Below are 12,830 nucleotides of genomic sequence, written 5' to 3' on the forward strand. Positions count from 1 at the left end.
ATAGCGAGTACGACAGCTCTCAACCTCAAAACTTTCAACCTGTTTTCTAAATAATTTAATGTTAAAAAAAACGCTTCTACACAGTGAAAAGGCTGCTCAGTAGGACAGTAGTAATCTTTTGTTTTCTCTACGAACTAGATAAGTTAGCCTCCAAGACATACGACTATACCACCACTTCACATTACATTTTATCACTCTTTTTTTCCCCTTTCCATGGCATTAGAAGGGATGCATCCATGCTCAGAGATAATGAGCTAGAGGAATCTGGATATGTGTGAATTGAGTGCTTTGCTAAGTGCTGCAGATGGCAACTTGATTGGCGAAGTTTGTGTACAGCATTGTCTGAAGATTGTACAATGAGCAGTGGCTATTGCAGGAACATCTGCAGTTGTACCACCCATGCTGGAAACCAAGGGCAGCAAAATGCTCAGATTGTGATTGAAGAAGCCTAAAGCAGCAGGAATTGTTTTGTTGCTTTTTACCTCAACAAAATTGCTTAAAACTTTGAGTTTAGAGAGAGCTTCACATCTCACAGGGACCATTCAGTCTATGTTCATGCCATTCAGTGGCCATGATTAAGCAGTGGTAATGCCATGTCTAAAACGCACCTTGGAATAGTTTGTCAGAACTTTATCCTTTCCATCAGCCCTCTCCAGTACCTGTGTAGTTGACTAGAAAACTTGCAAGTCAGGGAATTTGCGGAGTGGCCTATATCAGGAATCAGGTGCCAGAAGGCAGTTTCAAAGCCATAATGCTGCTATTAACACATAATAGGAAACTTGCACACTCCTTCAACTGAGGTGGCATCTCAAAGAAAGATCAGAGCAGGATTTAGAGCACTTGCAGCAATGCTTCAACACAGTACAAATGTGTTCAATGATTACTTACTGAATACACCTTTTAACACTTCAGGTTCAGGAACTCTTGGATACTGCAGAGATGTTTGGAGATATGAAACCAGAGGATTCCTTGAAAGCCCAAGAGCTACTTGGTCTAGCTTTACTGTGTTAAATATTGGTAATTTGAACTGCCTTGACATGTTTAAGGGAGTTCAGGATTGCAAGCAAATAGAACATTATTTGGTGCATTCTTGCAGGTTATGCTATTTTTCAAGGATCTTGGAGAGTTATGTATTGTAATACATGATTTTCAGGGAGCTTGTCACTCTAAAGTTGCCCTGCCCCCTTACCCTGATGCCTTCTGTGTAGGGAATGTTATTAACTGGGAAATTCAAGCAGTATATGCGTGATTTACTTCAAACATTATGCACTCCTAATTGGTTTCTTATTTGCGATATTCCAGTAGCAGCTGGAAATAATCCCAATGAATACAATCTAGTGCTATTGTGACTTTTATAGCCACTGGCATTACCATATTTACTGTGGAATTTGACTGCAGATCTGTTTTTACCGTGTGGCATAAATATCGCAGCTTCCTTAGTACATTGAAGTCTTTACAACTATTGTTTTCTGAATATATAGACACTACTGCCTGTATATACTAGCTGATGCGGATAGGCATATCTCTGCCATAATGTTCAAACTGTTGGCCTCTGTTGAACTCGGATCCTAGTAATTCTGAGTGCCCAGGTTATAGGGGCAGGTGAAGGAAATAACTTTTAGGGTGATGTAAATTACTGAACATTATGTGAATTATATCATTGTGCACAAATTTACATCCATCCAACCCCCACCCTCCAAAATGGCATGATTCAAGGAGCTATTAATAACTCCAATCTCAATGATCAAGGCAAACATGAATAGAAAAGGAACAGCATTGATCATCTAATTTCACAGATGATCATGGTTGGTGTAATCCATTAGGAAAATTATCTTTGAGTTTCAGTGCTTCAACATGACACTTCTGGAAGCTAGGATGCATAAGAATTTATTAGAATGGCATCAGGGATGAGGTACCTCAGTTGAGTGCAGTATAATTCCTGTAGCACATAACTAGATTAGAATTCGTGGTACTGTAACACCTACCAGTTTCAGATATCAAAGTTTTTCCCTCTTGCCAGGAAGCAACTCACATGGTCTAATACATTGTACTTTGAAGTCATGAAGATAGGACATTATTATTAAATAAGGTTATTATTTTAGAGAAACGAGTAGTGAAAGTTCTGAAAAACAGACATGCAGATGGATGTTTTCCGGGAAGACGGGTTTCAGGCCTTTTGAAAAAGGGGTAACTTACATGAAGCTGCCTCAAGTAAGAACTGTAGGAAGTCTCACAACACCAGGCTAAAGTCCAACAGGTTTATTTGATATCACAGGCTTTCGAAGCGCTGCTGCTTCATCACCTGATGAAGCAGCGATGTTCCAAAACCTCGTGACTCACCTCATGAGGGAGCAACACTCTGAAAGCTCGTGACTCACCTGATGAAGGAACTGTGCTCTGAAAGTTCATGATACCAAATAAACCTGTTGGACTTTAACCTGGTGTTGTGGGACTTCTTACTGTGCCCACCCAGTCCAGTGCTGGCATCTCCACATCAAGAACCAACATCATCTATTTGACACCAATGTGTTGAATCTCTGCTCCTAACAACAGAATGCTCCTCCTTGACCTTTCATACAAAAACTCTTCACCCCTGTTGGAACTGGCAAAAACATGACCAAATCTTGAGAGAGGCAACCTTATGACTCCAGGTCTGGAGGGTCCAAGCTCCAAACATGCCAAATCTGATAGGTTTCATCTCTGGGAATTGGGATAGATTTTGGAAAACTTCCTGTTCACAGCAATTTACTAAAGTTTGCCTCAGACTTTTCCAGATTGCCCTGGACACTCGTGTTTAATTGCAAGTAGAAATTTCTAAACTTCAGTTAGAAGAGATAGTGGCCTATAGTGGCATTTAATGAAGTTACAGGCGCAGGCAGTGATTTTTTTTTTTACATGGAAGCTACAGGTTAGAGAGCAGCATTTTAAAGAAAGTAATGGTGTAAGTGATGAACTTTTTCCCCCACTTGATGACTTGCCTATTTGTTTTCTATATTTTCAAAACGTGTATGTTGTAACCGTTGCTTAAGCAGTTTGAAGTGTTTCCATGTGCATTTGTAATTCTGACAAAGTCTAGGGATGGCGCAATGGCTAGCACTGCTGCATCACAATGCCAGGGACCCGAGTTTGATTCCTGCCATAGGTAACTGTGTGGTGTTTGCATGTTTTCCCCATGCCTGCGAGGGTTTCCTCCTGGCGTTCTGTTTTCCTCCCACTCTCCAAAGATGTGTGGGGAAGGTGGATTGGCCTTGTTAAATTGCCCCTTAGTGTCAGGTGGATTAGCAGGGTAAATGCACAGAGTTGTTACAGCGCTAAGGCCTAGGTGGGATTGTTGTTGGTGCAGATTTGGTGGACCAAATGGCGTCTCTGCACTGTAGGGATTCTGTGGATTCTAAGTGATTCTGTTGCAAGGTGAGGTGATGTCATGGAGTCCAGCACACTTTTTTTCACTGACAATTTGAGGCTGGAGATCAGAAAGTGATTTTATCTATTTGAACAGTGTATAAGATAAAACAGGATGTTATCTAAGATTTATATCTGGTACTGCGGTTGACCTGACTACTGTACATAGCTGTGAGACAAAGTTCAATGATGTGACAACCTGGTGTTGCACATTACACATGCTTACAAATGTGTAGAGAAGATTACACTGAACCAAATCGTATGCAACATGTCAGACTTCTATTAAATCTGCTCTTACACCAATTATATAAATAGTTAATCTGTAATGAAAAGGACCATTCTTGCCAATAGCACGTCTTTTGCAAATTAGTCATCTGTGGGTATCTTCTAACATCCTTTTTGGAGTGTGTTCTCAACATTAACAGGACTATAAAGAGTATTTCTGTTCTAACGATGAGTTGATGGCCTCATTAAGGGTATTAGCTTGGAGTAGTCACTGAGCCTGACAGCATGAGATAGATTGCATTAACATCAGTGGAGGCCTTTGTTAACCCAAGGGGCACTTCAGTGATCTTGTGACTGTTCAATTCCCTCACAATATTAGACACTGTAATGCTCCAAAATCAGTCCCCTTGTTGTTAACATCAGGATTTGCCATTTCACAAAGAAAATGTTTTTAAAGAGCTAGAATGAAGGGGGAAAGCAGAACCAGATAAAAAACCAGCTGTAGCCCATGCTTACGCAGCTACTTTCTCTTATGTTGACTTAGTTACTTATAACATGCATAAATCCAAAAGTAGTTATGTAATAGAGTTCCCAGTACAGTAAAACCAGAACACAGGTTTTTTTCATCATTCTTTTATTGCACATTTTGTCCATCTTCAGCTGGGTGAATATAGGTGCAGTTCAGCTCACTGGAAGTCCATGTTACCTGACAGCGCAGGGGCTCTGAATTTAATCCCAATATTGGAGAAGCATTTTCAAACTTAGCCAAGTGCTGAATAATGTTTGCATGAACAGATTAGCTTCACTTTAACTATTGTGATTTACATTTTGCGACTTTGCATCGCAGACTGTTAAGTATGCTGCACACATGGATATTCAGCATGCAAGTGTCACGACACAATTGTCTCTTACGAGCATGCACACCAAAACCAAAGTAGGTGGACAATTTAATCCTCAGTACATCTGATTACTGCGCACTCAAACACACCAAGCTCAGATTAGCGTATGCAGTATAACTGCAGCCTCCTTTTGGTGCTGTTAGAATTGCCTCATAAATATCTACACAGAATGAAATTTCATTCTATCATTATAAAATGTGATGGAACCGTTAACTTCAGCCATTTAACTGTCAGTTTTCCTAATTTTACGAAAGTGGATGTGGGTAAACAATCTTAAAATTACATGGGATTTATCCCTGACACTATTATAAGATACTGCCTTTCTTGAAGTTAATGTAAGCCAATCCGCTGCAACCTTTATTTAATTATCTGGAGTTTTTTGTGGGATTAAGTGTACTTAAGTGACATTTTATATGTAGACAATACATTAATAATTGTGGTAGCTAAAAAAATGCTAGACTGTCCTACATGGTTTTTATTTTGTAACTAATCATTTGCTGCAGTGCTTTCTGGAAAGACTGAATTGATTGTAGACTTACTGAGGGCATGTATACTATTTTGATTGCCTATTACTATTTTAACACCTAAGCTTTGTGACCTGTGAAATAATATTAAAATGGGCTTAATTTTCTGTGCATAGTGATGCAAAAATGAATGAAAAATGTTCATCGTTTACCATTTCCAGAATGTATTGCACACGTTTCCAGTTAGTGTTTTTGAAGTGCAGTATTTGGCTTTCCCCATGCTATAAATGTGCATACCAAACTCTCACATCATATTAGAATTGTGATTACCACTAAATTGTAAAATTGTGTCCTCATGTATTGTGGATTTTGCCTTCCTTCCTCTGTCTACTTGTTTTGTGATTTTTAGAAAAAAAAACCGTTACTGATGTTTTACCTATTTGAATATTGCTGCATTGTGATGAAAAATGGAAATTCTGTTACAAGTTTTTTTGGATTAGTGTATTATAAAAATTGTTGCTATACAGTTGTATACTCTTCATTGCTGCTGTTGTATTCAAGACCTAAACATTTCTATTTATCTCAACTTTAATTTGAAAATTAGCAATGTCTAATATTGGTACTATATATATAATTGTAATATTTGGTTTGTTTTAAGTTTTACAAATTTAAGTGAAGAAGAAATTTGTGAAGTTAGTGTAATTAACTTTAGAGAGAAACTGGAGTTCCATTTGGATAAATTAGTTTCATTTCTTCAAGGTTAAGAAAAGTGTATTATCTTCCAATACTTTCACAAATAATGTAACACATTGTATGCTGTTACAGTTATAGCTGTATGTAAACTATTTCTCAAGGTTGGAACATTTATGAGTTAATCGGTGTCAGCATCTTCAGAGTACCTTACTTTAACAGTGTTAAATTGTGCACTAACATATTTAAGTTTCTTTGTGTAATAAGCAAACTACAGTTTTAAAATTCATATCTTGATTTTTAAGTCTGTTTAGTTCCAAGTACAATATTCCTCTATAGTGACTATGTGGTGTCAGCAAAATCCCATTCATTAAGATTCACTACTTGCATAAAAATAAATGCACGAGTGTTGCCTATTTTACGGGTTCTGATAGCTGTGTGGAGCTATTTTATCTTTCTCATGTGCAACCGATTAAACTAAAGTTGCTAGTGTACTGTGTTTAAAAATGACCAGTTCTTCTGGTTATTTCAGACAATTCCATGCCTTTATGACACCTACAGCATGGTATTTCATTATTCTCTTATTCATCTCACCATCCTGTTTGTGGGGGGCGGGTGGGAAATGAAGTAATCCTTTCTGTAGTTGAAGGGGTTCCATTCATGATTCTATGGGTGGAAGCTGTGTGTGAGTGAACAGAATGCCAATTTGCAGAAGTTGAAAGAAAACCTCATAACTGACCATAGGTTAAAAATGTATAATACATGCATTAATAATAAAATCCTTAGTGCAAAAAAAATGAATTTGACCATTATTTTTCTTTCTAACTCATTTGTTTTTTCCCCCCCCACTTTATACAGTTTCCTGACACATACAGCTGAAACCAAGAAAAAGATTGCATGACTGAGTCAATGGATAGCCAAACACGGTAACATTTAGGCTAAAAAAATTTTTGATAGGTTAAAACTAGAACTTCAGGAGGATTTTCTCTATTTCAATCCTTTAATACTGTTGTGGGTATGTGAATAAGTACAGAGAAATAGCTGACCCAGCATGAAGCACATTGGTGGGATTTTACGGCCTCGCTTGTCCTGAATCCGTAAAATCTCACCCAAGTTCAATGGACCTTTCCATGGTCCGCCCTCCGCCCACGCCGATTCCCTTGGCAGATGGGACAGTAAAATTCCAGCCATTAAATCTTTGAACTAAAAATGTTCTGCTAACTAATTATGGTCTTATAATTGCTTAATTTAAATCTGGATGCACACAATTGGTTAGAATCGCTGAATGAGCAGATGATGTGTAATCTCATGGAATAAACAAGAAACACCCAAGATTCAGGGCAGTTAATTTCTGTTGATGAGCAGGATTGTTAATTTGGAAGAGGAAGACAGATTTATTTCCAAGTGGAAGAGTTAATTGCCATTTATTTCTGTGGACATTCTTGCTAACGTCATAAATCAGGTGGAAAATGTGTAGAAGCACTGAAGAAATGGGGGCCGGGGAAAATTCCTGTAGAAACTCTAACTCTTCAGGCAAGCTAATGGTTTGCTCCTGTAACTTTGTACCCTAGGCATTGCCACTCATCGTTGTCCCAAGGATTTTGAATTCCTTCATTCTGAAATGAAAGTTTTAAGTGCGTGGATTCACTGCATATTATTCAGGTGTTGTATCTTGAACATTTTGATTCAGGATTCTTGAAAAAACTACTACAAATGAATTGTTACAGCGCAGAAATAGGCCATTTGGCCCACAGTGTCTGCACCAGCTCTTAAGCCTACCTATGACACTAATAAAATTTATCTTAAAACAGCAATGAAGTTAAAGTGAAAATCCCGTAGTCGCCACACTCTGGCACCAGTTCAGATACACTGAGGGAGAATTTGGCATGGCCAGTGCACTCAACCAGCACGTCTATAGACTGTGAGAGGAAACCAGAGTACCCAGAGGAAACCCATGCAGACACAGGGAGAACATGCAAGCTGCACAGGCGGTGACCCAAACTGGGAATCAAACTCGAGTCTCTGGCACTGTGAGGCAGCAGTGCTAACCACTAACACAGTGCTGCCATCATGAGCATTGACACTTGGTGGCATTTCCCTGCATTTTCTCCATACCCTTGCATGTCGTTTCTGTTCAAGTAATCATCTAATGCCCTCTTTAATGCATCGATTGAACTATCTTGTTTGAATTTTGCTTCAGTATCAATGTTTACAATGTGTATAATTGCAATACAGACTTACTGTATGCTCTTATTTGTTGTGTAACCAAGCTTCCCTCAAGACTGCACACCCACGTAGCAATAAGTTAACTAGGAATGCTGATCTCCACATATTAGGGGGGCTCTCCCATAGAACTAATGCAAAATCTACATTTCAGGCTCTGGTTTCAGACAATGATGGGTGTGCATGAGGTCGCTACATTGCTTTTTCACCATCTTGGGCATGAATCATACAAATGGGAATAAGATTTATTTCTGTTGTAAGTAGAAGCCATATCTGAAATGTCTCATCCCATTACACAGTGGATATAAACTCCATATAATGCTACTTAAAATTGCATAAGTTCACTGATCTAAATCAGAAAGGCTGGTCCATTTGCAATGCTGTTCTAATAGCGTGACTAAACCATTAAGAAATAGATTCTCTGGTAGCTAACCTAGAAGCACTTGAAGCTGTCTATGTTCCAGAATTAGCAAAACTCTCATCCTGCACTGACCCTTTGATAAGCACACAATCCAACGGTTTTTGGAACAGTGGGTACTATTTCACTACTGCCAACCTAATTCAGGATAATTAGCTTAAATCTCCCCCATTCCAAGCAAGAGGTAGGATTTGGACTCGTTAAATATGCATCCTGACAATGTTATGAATAGGCTTCTTCATAATACTGTTTATGAAAAGCCTATGAATAGTGTCATGGCTTTTATGCACCGATTGATCCTGGAGATGTGCATTGTGTTCCAGAACTTGCTCCTAGCCAAGCTGTTCCAGTACAGCTACAATACTGACATCTACCTGGCAATGTGGTGAATTGCCCAGATATGACCTGTACACAAGAAACCGGACAATTCCAATCTGGTCAGTTACTGCCCATTTAGTTTACTCTTGAACATCAGCTAAGTTCTAAAAGGGGTCATTAACAGCGTGACAAAGCAGTACTCAACAATAACCTGCTCACTGATGCTCCCTTGGATTCTACCAGAGTCACTTAGTACCTGACCTCATTAACAGCCTGGGTTCAAACATGAGCAAAAGACATTGATAGGATACAGAGCTGGGCCGAAAAGTGGCAGATGGAGTTTAACTCTGATAAGTGCGAGGTGATTCATTTTGGTAGGACAAACTTGAATGTGGATTACAGGGCCCACAGTAGGGTTCTGAGAAATGTGGAGGAACAGAGAGATCTTGGGGTTCATATCCACAGATCTCTGGATAGAGCTGTGAAGAAGGCTTATAGTGTGTTAGCAATTATTAAAAGGGGGTTTGAGTTGTGGGATTATGCTGCAACTATACAGGACCTTGGTGAGACCACACTTGGAATATTGTGTGCAGTTCTGGTCACCTCAGTATAAGAAGGATGCGGACGCATTGGAGAGAGTGCAGAAGAGATTTACCAGGATGCTGCCTGGTTTGGAGGATAGGTCTTAGGAGGAAAGGTTGAGGGAGCTGGGACTTTTCTCTTTAGAGCGGAAGAGGTTGAGAGACAACTTAATAGAAGTTTATATGATGATGGGGAGGATAGATAGAGTGGACATTCAGAGACTGTTTGTTTCTTTGGGTGGACGCAGCTGTTACTAGGGGGCATAACTATAAGGTTCATGGTGGGAGATATAGGAGGGATGTCCAAGGTAGATACTTTACTCAGAGTGGTTGTGTGAGCAGGTTATTGCTGAGTACTGCTTTGTCAAATTGCATCACACAAGTGCCAGACAATCTCCAACAAGAGAGAATCTAATTATTGCCCCTTGATATTCAATGACATTGCCATCACTGAATCCTGCACTGTTTAACATCCTGGGGGTTACCATTGACACAAACTGAACTGGACCAGCCATATAGCTACAAAAGTAGGTCTGATGCTAGCAATCCTGAGTTGAGTAATTCACCTCCTTATTCCCCAAAGTTGTCCACCTGTCTACAAAGCACAGTAAGAAGTCTCACAACACCAGGTTAAAGTCCAACAGGTTTATTTGGTAGTCACAAGCTTTCAGAGTGCTGCTCCTTTATCAGATGAGTGGGAGTCATGTTCACAAACAGAACACATGAAGATACAAACTCAATTTACAAGAAAATGGTTGGAATGCGAGTCTTTACAGGTAGTCAAGACTTGATTACCTGTGAAGACTTGCATTCCAACCATTATCTTGTAAATTGAGCTTGTGTCTTTATATGCCCTGTTTGTGAACACAACTCCCACTCACCTGATAAAGGAGCAGCGCTCTGAAAGCTTTGGCTTGTGTTACCAAATAAATCTGTTGGACCTTAACCTAGTGTTGTAAGACTTCTTACTGTGCTTACCCCAGTCCAACGGTGGCATCTCCATATCATGGCTACAAAGCACAAGTCAGGAATGTGATGGACCTGACTGGATAAGTGCAATTCCAACAACACTGAAGAAGCTCAACACCAAAAGAGCGGCCCACTTGATTTATATCTATTTGGTATCTATTTCAATCCCTCCACCTCCGGCAGCCAGTGGCAGGAGTGTGTACTATCTACACAATACACTGCAAGAGCTCACCAAGACTCCTTAGGCAACACTTAACCCATGACCACTACCATCTAGAACATAGAACAGTACAGCCCATGATGCTGTGTCAAACATGATTTCAAATTAAACTAATCGCTCTGCCTGTCCTTGGTCCATATCTCTCTATTCCTGACATTTTCAGGTGCTGATCTAAAAGACCCTTAAACGCCCTATCTTTTCTGCCTCCATCACCACCCCTGGCAGCACATTCCAGATGCCTACCACGTTCTGTATATAAAAAAAACTTGCCCCCACATCTCCTTTGAACTTTCTCCCTCTCACTTTGTGCATATTCCCTGGTATTATACATTTCAACTCTGGGAAATGTCTAGAAGGACGAGGGCAGCTGATGTCTGGGAACACCACTACTTAGAGGTGTCCTCTAAAGATTGACCAGAAAGCTGCAAACGGGGAGGGGGTGAGGAGACGGAGAGCTGGTACAGCCTTAATATGCCAAATGGCCTCCTGCACTGTAGGGATTCAATCAACCTTTACAGCGCTGAAAAATCCTTCCAAAAACTGGGGTCAACTTATAGGCTAAGTATAAGAGTGAACTACTGCCATGGCCAGTTGCCATTTTGAAATGTGGAAAAAAAATTAGAAATAATACTAGTAATTCATATTTGTGATGCAGTTTATGAATAAATTAACTATTAGGGTATTTTTAACCATATCCAAAGCATTTTGAAACCCATCAAATTCATTGCCTTCAGCATCTGATACAAACATTTCAGCAAATTCATTGACTCACTTTGGCAAAGATATTGATATAAGGATCATAGAATTTACAGTGCAGAAGGAGGCATCTGGCCTATCAAGCCTACACTGACAACAATCTCACCCACATGCTGTCCTATCCCTGTAATCCCGGGTATTTACCCTCCTAAACCCCCTGACAATTAAGGGTCAATTTAGTATTGCCAATCAGCCTAACTTGCACATCTTTGGACTGTGGGAGGAAACTGGAGCACCTGGAGGAAACCCACAGAGACATGGGGAGAATATGCAAACTCAACACAGACAGTGACCTGAAGCTGGAATTGAACTCAGGTTCCTGATGCAGTGAGGCAGCAGTGCTAACCACTGTGCCACTCACTGCATTAGATTTGTCAGTTTCACTTGCAGAATCATCCCTCTACATCCATCATTGCCAATCTGACTTAACGGATCATAGAACTTTACAGCATGGTGCAGCTTGTGGGCCGAAGGGTCTGTTTGTGCTGTAGTGTTCTATGGAAACAGGCCCAACAGCCCAACTTGTCCATGCCATCCTTTTTTTTAACCCCTAAGCTAATTCCAATTGCCCGTGTTTGGCCCATATTCCTCTATACTCATCTTACCCACATAAGTGTCTAAACACTTTTAAAAAGACAAAATTGTACCCGCCTCTACTACTACCGCTGGCAGCTTGTTCCAGACACTCACCACCCTCTGTGTGAAAAAATTCCTCCTCTGACCTTTCTCTATTTCTCCCCTTTCACCATAAGCCTGTGCCCTCTAGTTTTAGACTCCCCTGCCTTTGGGAAAAGATATTGACTAGCTGGTCCTCGTTTTTTTTTGTCACACACTGATGAATAATCACTGGAAACTGATCATTTTGGCACTGAAATCTCTTGGTAATCTCTGAACAATCTTCGTCCTTTGTTGCAGCACAATACTTTCTTTCGTCCAGTGAACTGGCTAATCAACCAGCTGTTGCTCTGAAAACTTGGCTGAATTTAAAGAGGTTGATTTGGCTCACATAAATGCGTGTATCCACAGTGCATTTAAGGTGATGATTTGTTACCATTCCAAAAATTTTCAGTGTTTCTGATCCATGCTTCCCCAGGTCAGTCCAGTGGCTGGTGCCTATTTTTGTGGTACATTTGGTCATAGGCACCTTCCGCGGATCAGGGTTCTTTTTCTTCCAATATTGTACCAGTTTTCCACCAACACTGAATTAAAAGTTTATTAGTCACAAGTAAGCTTACATTAACTCTGCAATGAAGTTACCATGAAAATCCCCTAGTCGTCACACTCCGGCACCTTTTCAAGTGCATTGAAGGAGAATTTAGTATGGCCGATGCACCTAACCAGCACATCTTTCGGACTGTGAGAGGAAACTGGTGCACCCGGAGGAAACCCACGCAGATATGAGGAGAACATGCAGACTCTGCACAGTGAGCCAACCCAGGAATCGAACCCGGGTCCCTGGTGCAATGAGGCAGCAATACTAACCACTATGCCACAAATTCCCTCACTACACGGCTATTTGATGACTTAGCAAATCTTAGGACTTTTAGCTTGAAACCAGCTTCAGACCTCATTTGCTTGATTGCAATACTCATTTTTCTTTGCTCGCCACACAGGGTTTACTCTGTATGGACATGCTTTAAACACTCTTGGTTTTTTGTAACACAG

The sequence above is a fragment of the Carcharhinus amblyrhynchos genome, chromosome 28 (genome assembly GCF_965287045.1).
Source record: "Carcharhinus amblyrhynchos chromosome 28, sCarAmb.v2.hapA, whole genome shotgun sequence".
Taxonomy (NCBI): Eukaryota; Metazoa; Chordata; class Chondrichthyes; order Carcharhiniformes; family Carcharhinidae; genus Carcharhinus; species Carcharhinus amblyrhynchos.